This window comes from Arachis ipaensis, chromosome B2, assembly GCF_059453495.1.
Source record: "Arachis ipaensis isolate K30076 ecotype BB chromosome B2, ASM5945349v1, whole genome shotgun sequence".
Lineage (NCBI taxonomy): Eukaryota > Viridiplantae > Streptophyta > Magnoliopsida > Fabales > Fabaceae > Arachis > Arachis ipaensis.
The window spans coordinates 64,549,584-64,564,953 of NC_142437.1; the positions used below are offsets into that span (position 1 = coordinate 64,549,584).

The 15,370-nt window shown below is 34.0% G+C and overlaps 1 pseudogene across 1 annotated transcript; it reads left to right on the top strand.

Moving 5' to 3' along the window:
* The first annotated feature begins 3,205 nt into the window (after positions 1-3,205).
* LOC107627297 (ubiquitin carboxyl-terminal hydrolase 23-like) lies at positions 3,206-6,269 on the top strand (annotated as a pseudogene). The gene is made up of 6 exons (XR_015904737.1): positions 3,206-3,224; positions 3,731-3,841; positions 4,124-4,296; positions 4,476-4,802; positions 5,002-5,125; positions 5,633-6,269. The product of XR_015904737.1 is annotated as a ubiquitin carboxyl-terminal hydrolase 23-like (transcript).
* The last annotated feature ends 9,101 nt before the right edge of the window (positions 6,270-15,370 follow it).

Here is a 15,370-nt window from a genome sequence, read left to right on the forward strand (position 1 = left end):
ATGTCGAGGAAAACATGAGATGTAGCTGTTAGGTAAGACATTGAACCATTTGATGGCTAGGCTAGCTAGGGTTACTGGGAAGGCTCGACATTGGACGGCGTCTACCACTCCCTCGAGGTTCATCCTTGCCTCAAAAGCAATTTTGTGTTCCTGGGGTCTTTTGTGCTGTCATACTTCATGTTGGTCGGTTTGTCAAAATCCTTTGGCAACCTGACCTTTAGGACCTTGTCAGTAATGGGGTGGCTCCCATCAACATGTTTTTACTCCTTCTTCACTTGGAGTCTTTTTGGTAGTTCTCACCATCGTTGTTTTGGTGGTGGTTTTATTCTTGCGATCAACTGTGATCCCTGTGACTTTTGAGCCTTTGATTTGGGGATCTCGCCATGTCCCCATTTCTAGAAGTAGTTCTGGATATCGCCTTGCTTGAGTATTTCAGTGCATAGTGCTCATTGGTGGCTACTTGTTCCTCTAGTGTTTCTACCTGATGGCGAAGTTCTTAGATTATGTGGTTCGTATTTTCTCCTAAACCGCCAAAAATTTTATCATGTGTAATAGATGTTTGTTATGAGACTATAATAAGTACAGAAATATTATACTAATTTAGTTTTCTATTTATTTCCAATTGCAAGTAAAGTCTATATGATTTTTGAAATTTATTTGAGAATATTAACAAAATAATTTAAATAAAATTGTAGCTTAAGGATTTGGATATGTTGAATTTGGTGTTCATTAGAGAAAATTAAGAAATTAAAAAATGTTTCTATGAGATATGTTTAAAATAATTATGTAATAGATTCAATATAATGTTATAATAGCCTGATTTTTCATAAAATAATTTGGAAAATTTTTTGCAATTGAAATTTGCAAAAACTGTGTATCACAGTTTGGCTCTATTTAACGAGAGGCTCCTATCAAAAATAAAAATATCTTCAATTATTATTCACACAAAAATATTATATTAGTGAATAATAAAAGAGCTTTTTTGAACCACATATTTACCAAGTTCAAATTCAATGGTATGAAATTTTTACTGGTATTCTTTGCTCTAATAAACTATACCAAAATATTTTAGAGATATTTTGAAATTGAAATATCTATTATATCAGTGTTATAAACATTAGTATATGAACCAAATGACCAGATAAAGTAAAAACATAGACTCAAATAAGTACCACACATGGTAATTATCCTTTTAGGATAAATCTTGGCCATTTAGTTTATTCTTCTTCTCACTTAAACTCATGGCCACTCTCTTTCTCGTTATCATCATTATTTTCTTTTTATCGTCTTGTAAGAACAAGAGAGAGAAAGCTATGTTCATCCCATCTTTGATCTTGATTCATGAAAAATTCAAGACTTTGATTCCAACTTTCCTCCGATCAATCAATTCCTCCGATCATTCTCTTCACATCCATACTAATTTCTTGAAGGTTTGTCAACAAAATCCATATAAGGTTCAACCATGATGGTTTATCAAGGGTAATCCATTTCTAAAAATTTTTTATTTATGAACCATGATGGATTTGAGTAATAGTTTGGTTAGAGTTTATGTTCCTTATAAGTCATACAAAACCCTAAACATGTGATTTTTGTTGAAGAAATTGAATATTGCGAGTATATTTGATGATGTATGAATGTTTAGAATGAATTATAAATGTATAGATTGCACTATCAATTAGAGACATTTGAAAATGTTATGATTATGTTTAAGACATTTGGGATGAATTCTAGATATTGAAAGAAAATTTCTAAGAATATGTTCTAAAAAATGGCAAATTATAGATATTCAAAGGAATTTCACTACAAGAAAAAAGGTCTATGGCCACGCTTTTTTTTGCCACGCTTTAAAAGTGTGGCCAAAAGTGGTCAATGGCCACGCTTTTATGAGGGTGGCGATTGAATAGAGATTCGGCCACGTTTTTTCTCGCCACGCTTCAAAAGCGTGGCGAAAAGGGTCAACGGCCACGCTTTTGGAAGGGCGGCAATTGATTAGAGATACGGCCACGTTTTTTTTTTGCCACGCTTTAAAAGTGTGGCCATAGAGAGAAACAGGGACGTTTCAAAAGCGGGCAACAGAATTTCATTACGGACACGGTTACGAAGCGTGGCCATATCCTGGCCCTCTATTGGCACGCTTTTGAAGCGTGGCCAAAAGGTTTTTGAAAAATAAAACCCTAATAATAAGCCCAAAGAAAGCTTCGGGACTACTCTCTCACTCTCAACTCGATCTTACGCTGTCACTCTCAACTCCCATCTCTCAACCCTGGAAGAGCTCAGATCCCCGCCGTCACCAACACTGTCCTCGCTGCGCCATTAGCCTCCCCTCTGCCTCGTCTCCTCCTCGTCACTAGGGTCGCCCTCGTTTACCTCGTCACTAGCGTTGTCCTCCTCGCCGATCTCCTCTGCATCGTCAGTGTCGTCTTCTCTGCTCTCCTTCCTTGTAGTTTCGCCTTCCTTACCACCATGCCCTAACCCTCACCATTGCCTTCCTTGTCATCGCGCTGCTACATCCCCCCACTACGCCTCCACCGCACATCCGCCTCGCATCTGCTACATCCCTCGTTCGTGTAGGACTCGCCCCTGCTTCATTAAATTTGTGGCAGACATCTTTCCGCTTCTTCAGGTATGATTTTTTTTCTTTTTGTATTTATAGAAGAATTCTTGATGATGCTAATTTTGAGAATTAGATGGTAATGTCTTGCTGTAAATTTAGTATTTAATTCCATGATTTGATGTTGTTGCTTAGAGAAATATTATTTGAGACTTAAAATTTGAGGGTAACATGACCCAAAAAGAAAAATAAAAAAATAGACTTAGTTCTGGACTCTGCAAATTGGTGTCGCTGTAAAACATCATGTGTTGAACATCAATGAATGCTTCTCTTGCCTTGTTATGGCTATTAAATATGAGACAAGTTGAAAGCATTGAAAATGTGAAATTCGTTTGACAGCTTCTTTATGCCCTTCTTTCGCTCCCAATAGATATTTTCTTGAGCATGAGGGTGTTATTTTAATGTCTATTAGCACTGGTTTAGGTTTGCTGTCACAATAGATTGAATGATGAATTGATAATATTTTCAGATTTATGCTGGTTCCTTCTTTGCCATTCCCCTTGTCCGATGGTTTTTTATTAGGAAGAGGAATGCTGACATTGAAAAGAGAAATAAAATTAGGAAGCAGTGTTCAAAAGTACTCGAATTACCTGACCCTTCACTGAGACAGAAGGTATGGTTATTCATTTTGCTCCCATGTAGTTTTAGGAAGGTATGTTAATTAATTTAATTTGAAGACTAACATGGGTATTTTTATCAAGCCTAGTAGTATATTTATCATTGCATGAAACCGGTAAAAAATACACAAGCAAGCAATAATGAAAGCATACAAGAATTGATCTTGCCTGATTATAAATTAGAAAAAATATTAGAATTTCTAATAGAGGGAAGATAATAGAATTAACATTATACGTACACAATTTGTTATTAATTATTGGAAGGGAAAGGTAAAAGGAAGAAATTTGAAGTACAATTTAATTAGTTAGAATTTCTAATGAAATGTGCATTAGCATAAATTGTCATTCAAATTAGTTGGAATGGAAATATGAAACTTTTATCTCATATTTCCCGAGTGGTGAGATGAGGAGATGGTGCTTCTATAGTTTTGGAAAACGGGCTTGCATGTGAAGGAAATCATTACTGTGTTGAGTATCTTATTATGTTTTACCATAATTGTAGGCCATGTTACTGGATTTTGTGCTCTATGTGCAATACAGAATCATGTAAGTCGTGCACTGCATGCATCTGGAAGAACATTATCCCCCGAGGATCTGGTTGGGAATCTGCGGTGTATCCTTATGTTTTGAGTTGTTTGTTTATGGATAAGCAGTTAAGAATGTTTCTTTTATTTTTCACCTTCATGTTTCTTTTTGGGAAATTTGATAAGGATTAGGTTGCCTTCCTAAAATATCCTGTTGCACTGTGTGTTTGTTCCTTTACTTGGTTTTTGAACTAAGTATATGGAAATAAACTCTTGTCTTAGGCATACTTGATGTGCTATAATTTGTTAGCCTAGTAGTATCACTTATTTTCATATTAGCGTGAAATTTATACTTCCTGACCTTAGATCAGGTATATCACGAAATTTCCAAAATACAAGGCAGGAGGATGCACATGAGTATATGGTCAACTTACTTGAGTCAATGCATAAATGCTGCCTGCCTTCTGGTGTACCAAGTGAATCACCTAGTGCTTATGAGAAAAGTTTTGTTCATAAAATATTTGGTGGTCATCTGCGAAGTCAGGTTAGATTTCTTGACTACTGGTTTATTTTTTGTGAGCGAGGTCATTACTAATTGAGTTTAGAAATGGTCTGGTAAATATGTAACCCATAAATTGTGATCTGTATAGAACAATATTGCTCTATAATTTTTTCCCCTGTAATGACTGATTGTCGTATACTTATGTGGTTGCTTTCTCTTAGGTGAAATGTCAGCAGTGTTCCTTTTGCTCCAACAAGTTTGATCCATTCTTAGATCTAAGTCTCGAAATTTTCAAGGCAGAATCATTGCAGAAAGCACTTGCAAATTTCACTGCTGCAGAATGGTTGGATGGAGGGGAGAGGCAATACAATTGTCAAAGATGCAAGCAGAAAGTTTGGGCTCTGAAACAGCTTACAGTTCATAAGGCACCTTATGTGCTAACTATTCACTTAAAGCGATTCCATGTGCACAATCCTGGACAGAAGATTAAAAAGAAGGTTTGGTTTGACTGTGCTCTGGACCTAAAACCTTTTGTCAGTGGCTCATATGTAAGTTGTTCTTTTTTGCTAAGTTTTTGTGGGCATAAAATATCTCACCTTGTTAGAATTTCTTTTTTAGATGAAATAAGTAAATCATGTTACTTTATATATCTTTTGCTAAAAGGAGATCCCTCTGTTTCTCATTGAAAATATTTACTCTGCCGATTGAGTACCTTTAATCTGTGTATAAGTTTCTTCTTTTTAGCAGGAAGGAGATGTGAAGTATTCTCTCTATGGGGTTTTGGTTCATTCTGGTTCTAGCACTCATTCTGGACATTATTACTGCTATGTCCCCACATCAAATGACGTGGTATATCTTGGATGACAATAGGGTATTGCAAATTTCTATCTCTTTTTCTTCTGGTATTGTTTTTTTCTGTTCTTTCATCTATTTGGGTGGGACGAAAGAGCATATAGTGTCTCTAGACTGGAGGAACTAAAGAAAAATTAAAGTATAAATCTTGTCTCGCAGAACTAGAACTTGAATAGCATCATTACTTTTTAAAAGATCTATCTCCTCTTGTGCTCTGTTTTTAATATTCAAAAGTTATTGTCTTCTCACTGATTATTGAAAATCAATAAACGCTGAGCATTAGAATCTTCAGCAGAAACTCTGAATATATCCAATTGCATGAGTCAGGTTGTGCATGCTGATAATAAATAAGTACTAGTTCTTTTATTCACGTAAATTTGATGAATTAATAAATATAAGCTACGGAGATGTCTAGAAAAAATTGCGAATTGCTGTTTTGGTGAATGTTGTTTGGAGCTACTATCAATCATATATGAACATTGTGTCATTGAATTGCCATTTTAACCCATTCGCACTAATGCATCAGGTATACAATGTCAGTGAGCAAGAAGTGTTAAATCGGCAGGCATACATGCTATTTTATGTTCGTGATAGAAAAAATATTGTTTCTAGGAAATCTGTTGATATTATTAAGAAGGAGAACGGAAATATGGATTCTGCTGCAGCAAACCAAGTATTGAAGGGACTTTTCAATGGTCTGGCAGAAAATAAATCTTGTGAATCTTCTTTAAATGCTCAAGCTCAGATAAAAATGTCAAATTTTGACTCATCAGTTGTTTCCTTTACGAAGTACAGTCTGGTTCAGCAAAAAAGTTGCCCTTCATTAGCAGGAAGCTTTGTTCAAAATAAAAAACCTATATCTGATCCTTTTCCAAGGAGCAGCCACACAAAGGATCACAAGGAGGGCTCTCCATTGTTGGCTCAAAGCACGAATGCTTGTCGACACTAGATAATTCAAGAAAGGAGAACTGTCTCCCTAGTTGTGTGAAAAGTTTTTAGTTTTGGAATTTAAACTCCGAGATTTATTTTGTATTTGAGTATTATTTTTTAATATATAAAACAATTATAACAAAAATTATGTTACTAATTACTATTTGATTTGTCTTGTAATAAAAATTGTATACTATATTTATTGGTTTGGTAATAAAAAAGGATTGAAAATTTATATTGTGTAGTGATGAAGGTAAAGTCAAAAAAGAATTTTTTTTTTAATTTGAAAAGGCTATTGCCACGCTTTAAAAGCGTGGCCGTATTTCTCGCTATCGCCACGCTTTAAAAGTGTGGCCGTATACCTCTTTATCGCCACGCTTCAAAAGCGTGGCCATATCTCCCACCTACAGCCACGCTTTTAAAAGTGGCAATTCATAAAAAAATGTGGTAAAAAAAAGCGTGGCGATAGAGCAACCGTCACCCTTTCATAGGTCACCTTTCAAAAGCGTGGCAGTAGCTCAAAAAGCGTGGCAATAGAGCTGTTTTCTTGTAGTGTTTTCTAAGAATATGTTATAAACAAAAAAGATGAAGGAAAGACCAAAATTTACCAAGAAAAGAGCTAAAAAGTGATGAAAACATAACTTAAAGGACAAAAATATAATTAAGTAAAAGTTATGGAAACCATAGGAATGCATCCAAGAAGATAGTTACGAAGTAAAAATTAGGAAAGTGTAGAGACCAATAGCTAACATAGTGTAAATTAGAAGAGAAGGAGGGCGAAAGTGCAATTAAAAAATATTAAAAAAATATAAATATAGAAAGTTTTTTTTTATACTTTATAAAAATAAAAAGTTTGAGGATAAAAATTGTAACACCTTAACTTTTAGCACGTTATGATCGTACTAAAAGTAAGGCGTTATGAACTTGATTTCTTTTATTATCTATTTAATATTGAACCTTTACGTCGATATCACATTTAAGTTTTTAGGAAAATTTTAGAAAATTGTTATAGTAATTAAAACCACATATCAAAGATCTTCAAATAATAATAATCACATAATTATTAATAAATATAGAGGCTATACAGTTAAATTTAAAATAAAACTCGAATACAATACCTATCCCTCTAACTAAAATAAAATCCTAATAAATAAAGGCGAGGGAACCTATGAAAATAACTTAACTTATAAATAATTTCAACTATTCGTCCGCGCCTTTATACTGAGTCTTCAAACCTGTCACTGAAAGGGTAGAAGATTTTGGGGGTGAAAACAAACCACACGTTCTCAGTAGGAAATGGGAATGCCGTAAAAGTAATGAATTTAATGCAAATAATTAACTTACTTAGTAAAACTATTTTGTTAAACCTTTGGAAATACTTTTATTTCTACTTTAGATAAATAATTACTTTTCTTTAAATTTCTCAACTCAAAACAGATTTTAATCACAAAATTAGTCATACTAACCATCTCTCAGCCACATAATCATTTTTCAACCACAACATCTCACCTCAATACATCTGTGAACTAACAGCACAAGTAAGGGATTCAAACCAACATACAAACAAGTCAAACAGCACAATCACAGAGAAGTAATACAAGCAAACACAACCAAATACAAATGTGCAAAGAACATGATGTATGTCTATTCATAATGTAGGCCATGAGCTCATGTGTCGGTTGCCTACCCGCTCCCGATATTACCCGGGCACAAGTCCCAAATATGGCTTTCCAGATGCATACAGTGTGCTTATAAGTCGTACGGCTAGGCCGCATACAGTGTGACTTTCCAAATCAATAAGCGTACATCTAGAAAATAGTTCTCAGTGTGTGGGCGTCCCCACTTTACATTTGACTCTAAGACCCAAACAATGTCACATATGCTCTCCTGTGGCAGACAATCTCTTTAAGTTAATATATCCTTTAGGTCCTTGTTCTCTACTCTCCTGTGGCAGAGATTCCTTTTCTTAAAAATCCGAGCTCAAAACAGCACTTAAAACAAAATCTCTCCTTACAAATTTGGATTTAAAACATTATGTTTTTCTTAATAAATTGAGTTTAAAAATAGAATACACCTTTTCTCAACTAAATAAATCTCAAATAATTTAATTTTCCAAAACCAAATCTTTTAAAATAACTTTTCAAATAAAACCTCAGATTTTATAAAATTTCGGCAGCACTTCCCCTAAAACTCTTAGCCACCCTTTTCGAGTCCCAACCGAACCATTTTCAACCTCTTTTCAATCATTTCTAATAACTCAAACTAATTCCAATATCAGAAATTATTTTCAAATCTCAGTTCAATACCAACAAATCGAACCAATTTCAATGTCAAAATCTTTACTGACTCTCAGAATCATTTTCGATAAATCAATAAAACTCATTTCCAATATCTCAAATCGATTCAAATGTGGATTTATTTTCAATATCAAATGAATCCCAAACCAAGAAAATTTATTTTACATAGTATTTAATCAAACCGACTTTCTAACTCAATAATTAGAATTTTCAACACTCCTAATCAATCAAGAAATCAAATACATATTCATCAAATTTAGTCACAAACACAACTCAAATTCATCATTCAGTCATTCCAAACAATCATAAATTATTTACAAATACCCACTAGACTTCCATGGCATTCATAGTTTAAAACAGTTAATTTCAAAATAAAATTTCCTACCTCCCACTACAACAAATAAGGGTTTTCGCAACGGTCGAAAACCGTTGCCATAGATAAAAAAACCGTTCCTAAAATCTTAGGCAACGGTTTTGCAACGATTTTTGACCTGTGGTATATGCGGCCGTTGCCAATACTCATAGGCAACGGTTTTTTACCTAAGGCAACGACAACCAAAAAAACTGTTGCCATAGTGACTGGCCTAGGCAACGGTTTTGACAACCCTTTTTAAACAACGGTTTAGCACCGTTACTAGATAGAGAACGGTTTAGAACCGTTCTCTTCCATGACGAAAAGGTTTAAAACCATAACTAGATAGGCAATGGTTTTAAGCTGTTGTAATTTTGTTATTTACAAAGCCAACGGTTTAAAAGTGTTGCCTTCGATATTTTTTTTGCAACGGTTTAAATACCATTGCCATTTTATAGTTGCCGTTGGCAACGGTTTTAACACCATTGCCCTTGGTAACTTTTAACAACGATTTTTCGTAATTATATAATTCTTTATTTACAATAATTTTTTCATATTGCATTGAAATTAGTTCCAACTATTTTTTTTAATTTATTGTCAATAAATAACCTTAACTATTTGAATCAAATTACTAAAGAAAACTAATTGAACATATACCATCAAATTTGATTTATAAAGTATTACGTAAGATCTACAATCATATTATATCATCATTGCAAAATACCATAATACTAGTCTAAGTCATAACTACTTCTAATTATATCATCATCATTTTTCAAAATACCATAATACTAATCTAAACAACCTTGAACTATATCATCTAATTTTGCAAAAAATACAATAACAAAAGAGAATTGAAATAGCTAAGTAACAAGTTTATCATCATCATGTCTACAAGTACATGACTTTTACTCTCTAACATTTACTCTTCAAAATTTGTGACCTTAGTTAAGTTCATTTTTCCCTTCAACATGTTTTCCTGTAACACAAAATAAAAAATAGTAAATCAAATATAAAACTACACATTTCTAATACTAATAATGTTTAGACTAACAATAAGTGATTTTTCTCATCAAAAGCTTATTAATTCTAAAGAACTCCTAGAAGTCAACCACTAATAATCAAAAGAAACATCTCAAGCAATCATAAAACTAACAATTCGTATCTAACAAAGTATGCAAAGAAGTATCTAATAAAGATAAAAAGATTAAGATAAGCATGAAAAAAAAAGTATAATTGGAAAAGGAGAAAAATCACAAATAACATTTTTAGTTTGCACTTTCTAATTTCTATAGATATATAAATTAAACTGTACCGAAAGGAGTGGATCCAAAGATAGAAATATAAGTCCTTATCTTATTATTTATTTTATATGTATAAATATCATACAAATTAAAGGATCTAAAGATAGAAATATAAGTCCTTATCTTATTATTCATTTTATATGTATAAATATCATATAAATTAAAGGATATATGCAAACATTTCCTGCTTTCAATCTTCTAATTTTGTGAATTAATTTTGCCACTATTTGATTGTAATACTCTTATTTTAAAAAGATAAACTACAACAACAGCAAAAAAAAATGGAAGGTTTTCTTGGTAGCTATTTGTGCCATGTTTTGAAAACTAAAAGGGAAGAAGTACACTAATATAAGAAAACATCAAATTAGAAAACTAATTGTGCCATGTTTTGAAAACCAAATCTAGTTTGGCATTAAGAATACGTATGCTCCTAATTCGGTTGTATCAGTACCAATGCCATTAGGGAAGGTTTCCTTAGTAGCTCCATAAAGTTATACAATTTATCAATACATGCCATTAGATAAGAACAATAGCATAAAGTAAAATTTTATAGCTTTCAAAGCTAAATTCTTTAAACTTCATAATCATCTCCCTACCATTAAATCAAGCTAGTTAGTATTCAGATTTGATATTCCTTAGTTTTATTCCACCAAAGCAACTAAAATTGTGCTAACTTCCTAACAACATGATGAAGCTTTGCAACTACTGGATATATGTTATTTATAAAAATATAATTAACTTTCAAGTTGAACTATATATTATGCATACTTATAACAACTCCAAAGCCGCATTTGTTTAAGGAGAATAATAAAAGAGAGGTCCTTCTGAAAGATCTCACAACATGAGAGTGAATGGATAACTTTGACCATGCTATGCAACAACAATACCTAATACTAACCATACTTACCAGTTACCGAAACTAGTTAGCTAGATTGCAATTTCATGCAAACCTCACATATTTAAACCCTACAATCGTTTTTTTAAAAGTTTTCGTCTAACTAACAATTTCATGTCTAAATTATCAATATTAGTGATTAGTGAATGTTAACATTTTCTCATTGGAAACTTTTCAAACAAGCTATTAGAATATCAATACAAATTTTGTAATAGTCAACCATATTAAAAGGTCAATACCATTTTTAATGAAAAGCTACATAGCTTGAAAGTTAGGTAGAAATAAGTCAAAACCTGTTTTAAAAATCAGCAAGCTTAGTATCTTTCAACTTGCACAACTTTTACTACAAAATTTCAATTAAGCTAAATTTTGGTTTGGAGACTCCTAACTTATCTAGCAACAAGTGTGTCTTAGTTGTAACCCAATTGCTATTAAATTCTAAGAGTTACAAGCATTGGAAGTTGATGCATAACTTGCTGAAAACTTATTCTTTCCAACTTTGACCACTAATTTTCAAAATTTCACAACTCCCAATCCTTAACTCCTAAATTTCTGAAGTTTTAGAGAAATAAACCAAGTTGATTAAATTTTAAAACAAAATTGGTTTCGCTCCATAACTCAGCTCATAGGAGTCGCAGCAAGACAACCAAGTTGCTGCCCTATTCTAATTTTTCTGCAGCAGGACAGATTTAACGACTTGACTTTAAAAATTCGTCATAAATTGTATATTTAATGAAAAGACCTCAAATTTTTCAGTCCAGTTTCATATATACCCAAGTTTAACCCAGACTTAGTCCCATGCAATTTCGATCATTACAGAATTAGTTATAGCTTTTCAAAGTTTCTAACTTCTTTTAAAAGTAATGCAGAATATCAGATTTCATAATTTAACTTAGAAAAATCATAACTAATTCTTCAATTAATACGAAACTTTCAAAATTGAATCTTAATAACTATACTTGTTGTAGTTCACTTAACTTTTAGTCTCATGTCATTCCAATAACTATTAAGTTATTGGTTCACTTTCAAAGTTGCTGTTTAACTCCAAAACTCAGATTTTCAACAAACAGTTCAACATTTCAAGATTCAATCCTTCAAATGTTCTCTAAACCCAAGTCCAATCAATCACCAAGTTCACTACCATTACAATAATCAAATAACCAGCTCAATAGCAACAAATTCAATATAAACTATCAAAATTCAGAATTCACAACAATCTCTCATCAAACAATTTCATAACTCACACATAATCAATCAATATCACAGAATCCACAAATTCAATCAATTCACAGCCACAATTCAACATCCATATATAATCAATCAATTACTCACAACAATTAAAACTATTTGCAATTATTCAATAAACTCTGTGGGCATTCTTAAATTAAAACCGTTTAAATTAAGCCCTTTACCTCGATGTCGAAATTAAGAAAAACCGAACTGAAGGCGGAGTTGCAGCATGAACACTTGCTGAACCGCAACCAACAACGCAATAGCTTTATTCCTTCAAACAGAACCAGCGGCAACTCCGACAGCTACCTCCAGTGGCGGTGACAGCGTCAGTTAACATAAACACACTAACAATAACCCTCACAGCAACAACAGGATAACTTAGGCGAACAAAGAAAAATCAGAAAGAGGGTAAAGCTCACCAGGACAGTGGCGAGTTGCAGTAGAAACAGAGTGGCGATCATGGTGGCAACTTCAATGGTGGAAAACCCATAACAGAAACAGAGCAAACTTTAATGGAACAGAGGTGAAGTTGGAGGAGTAGCAACGGCGCTAGTGACTCAGAGCGGCAAGGACGCGGCGCTGGATCACCCCACTGACGGCGGCGGCAGCAAGACATGGTGGAACCTTCTTCCTTCCCCTTGTCGATATCGTCTTCTCTCTCGCTCGCCTCTGGTTCTCGCAGCGTCGTTCTCTCTCCATCTCTCCTCTCCGCGACGGCGACGGCAACGGTGACAGTGACACCCACCGTCGCTGCCTCCTTCTTTTCCCTTCTCCTCTCCGTTTCATTCTCCCTCCTTGGTTCCTTTCTTCCCTGATTTTCCGTTTTCCCCCTCTCCATTACCCTTTCTCTCTTTTTTCCTCGTTCTTCTGTGTGTGCGCGTTTAAGTTAGGGTAAGAAAATAGAAAATTTGTTATATTAGGTGAAAATTTGGTTGTGATTTGGGAATTTAGAGTTAGGATAAAATATATACGAGTGATATAATAATTTTACAAAATATTTGAGATAAAATAATAATTTAGAATTAAAATATAATATTATAAAAATTAATTTTAGAACACATATAATTTTATTTATTAATTTATCAGAAATAATTATTTTTAATTTAAATTATAAAATGAACGTATTAATTATATTTTATAAAATATAGTTTAAATTCGAAAATATCAATTATTTAAATTATTGATATAATTTTTTATTATTTTTTTATTACTAAAATTTTAATTTCAATTTGTATAAAATAACTAATTATAATAAAAATTGTACATAAACATTAATTAACTTAAACTTAAAGTATTTATAAAAAAATTAATTTAATCATTTCTAATAAATTAATTTATAAGAGCTTAAAATAAACCATAATTGATTTATAATAAAATTATTTTTTAATAAAAAATATTAAAAAAATTGATGTCATAGTTATAAAACCATTCTTTAAAATAGTCAAAGAGAACGGTTTTATTTTGTTGCTATAACAAAGTGAAAAATTGAACTTGAACATCAACGTTGTAAAAACCGTTCTATAAAGGGATAAGTACTTTTTTCATCCCAAAGGTCTGGGGTCGAAATCAAAATCGTCTCCGACCTTTTTTTTATTAAAATCATCCTCAACGTTCAAAAACGCTTTAAAATCATCCTTTTCCGAATTTTTGGACCAAAATACCCTCATCATCATCATTCTCCTCTTTACCTTCCTCACCCCACCACCTCCACTACCACCAACATTACCACCACAACCACCATCAACACCACCACCACCACCAACACAAACACCACACCAACACCAACCAACACCAACACCAAGACTATCAAACAACAGCAACAATACCATACCACCACAACCACCATCAACACCAACACCACCACCACCACCACCACCATCAAGCCCCTCACCGTAAACCCCCACCCCTCACCCCACTCCCTCACCCCCTCACCCCCTCACTGTAACCCCCCACCCCTCACCCCACTCCCTTACCCCCTCACCCCCTCACTGTAACCCCCCACCCCTCACCCCACTCCCTTACCCCCTCACCCCCTCACTGTAACCCCCCACCCCCTCACCCCACTCCCTCACCGCAACCCCCACCCCCTTCCTCATGCCCCTCTCTTCATGGTCATCATCATCATCATCATCAACAGATTTCATCAACAACAACAAATTTCATCAAAAATCCAGAAATTTAAATTTCAACAACAAATTTTATCAACAACAACAAATTTCATCAAAAATTCAGTTCACAGAAGAAGAAGAAAAAAAAGAAGAAGAAGAAGAAGCGGTGGTGCGGTGCGGTGCGGTGCGGTAGGACGGCAGGGCGGCAGGCCGGCGGTGCGGTGGTGCGACAGTATGAAGAAGAAGAAGAAGAAGAAGAAGAAGAAGAAGATGATGATGATGATGGTGGTGCGGTGGTGCGGTGCGGTGCGATATGACGGTAGGGCGGCGGTGCGGTGCGGTGCGGCAGGACGGCAGGGCGGTGCGACAGGACGGCAGGGCGGCGGTCCCCCTTCTCTCCCCCTCCTCCCCCCCTTTCTTTCTCTCCCCAATCCCCACCCCCTTTTCTTCTTTTTTATTTATTTATTTTATATTTATTTTATTTTACAATATTTTAATAATAAAAGGTAATTTGGTAAAAAAATAAAATTGAAATAAAAAATGACGATTTTATAACGTTTTGTAACGTTGAGGATGATTTTAATAAGAAAAAAAGGTTGAGGACGATTTTGATTTCGACCCCAAACCTTGGGGACGAAAAAAGTACTTATCCCTTCTATAAAACTATCTAATAGAACGGTTTTAAAGTGTTACCATTTTGGCAACGGTTTTTATACGTATCCTTTGTACAAATATTTAAACAACAATAAAAAATTGTTGCCTAAAAACAAATTATTGTAACGCTTATAAAATCGTTCTTTAAAATAATCAAAGAGAACGGTTTTATTTTGTTGCTAAAAGTAGTGTAAAATTGAACTTTAACGGCAACACTTTAAAAAACCGTTGTCTAAAATCATCTAAGAGAATGGTTTTAAGGCGTTACAAATTTGGCGTTGTTAAAGCCCATATTTATGGTAGTGTTCGTATGAAATCAAAATCAAAGAAAGTTTCAGAGAAACTTTTTGACTGAGCTGCTGAAGAGAAAAGCGTCAGAAATCATCTGTGCCTTCTAGAACTCCAGTTGACCGAACTCAAGGGGCAGGAGAGCTACGTCACCGTCGATTTCCACCGATCAAAAGTGATGCCAATATATAGAAGAGGAGAAT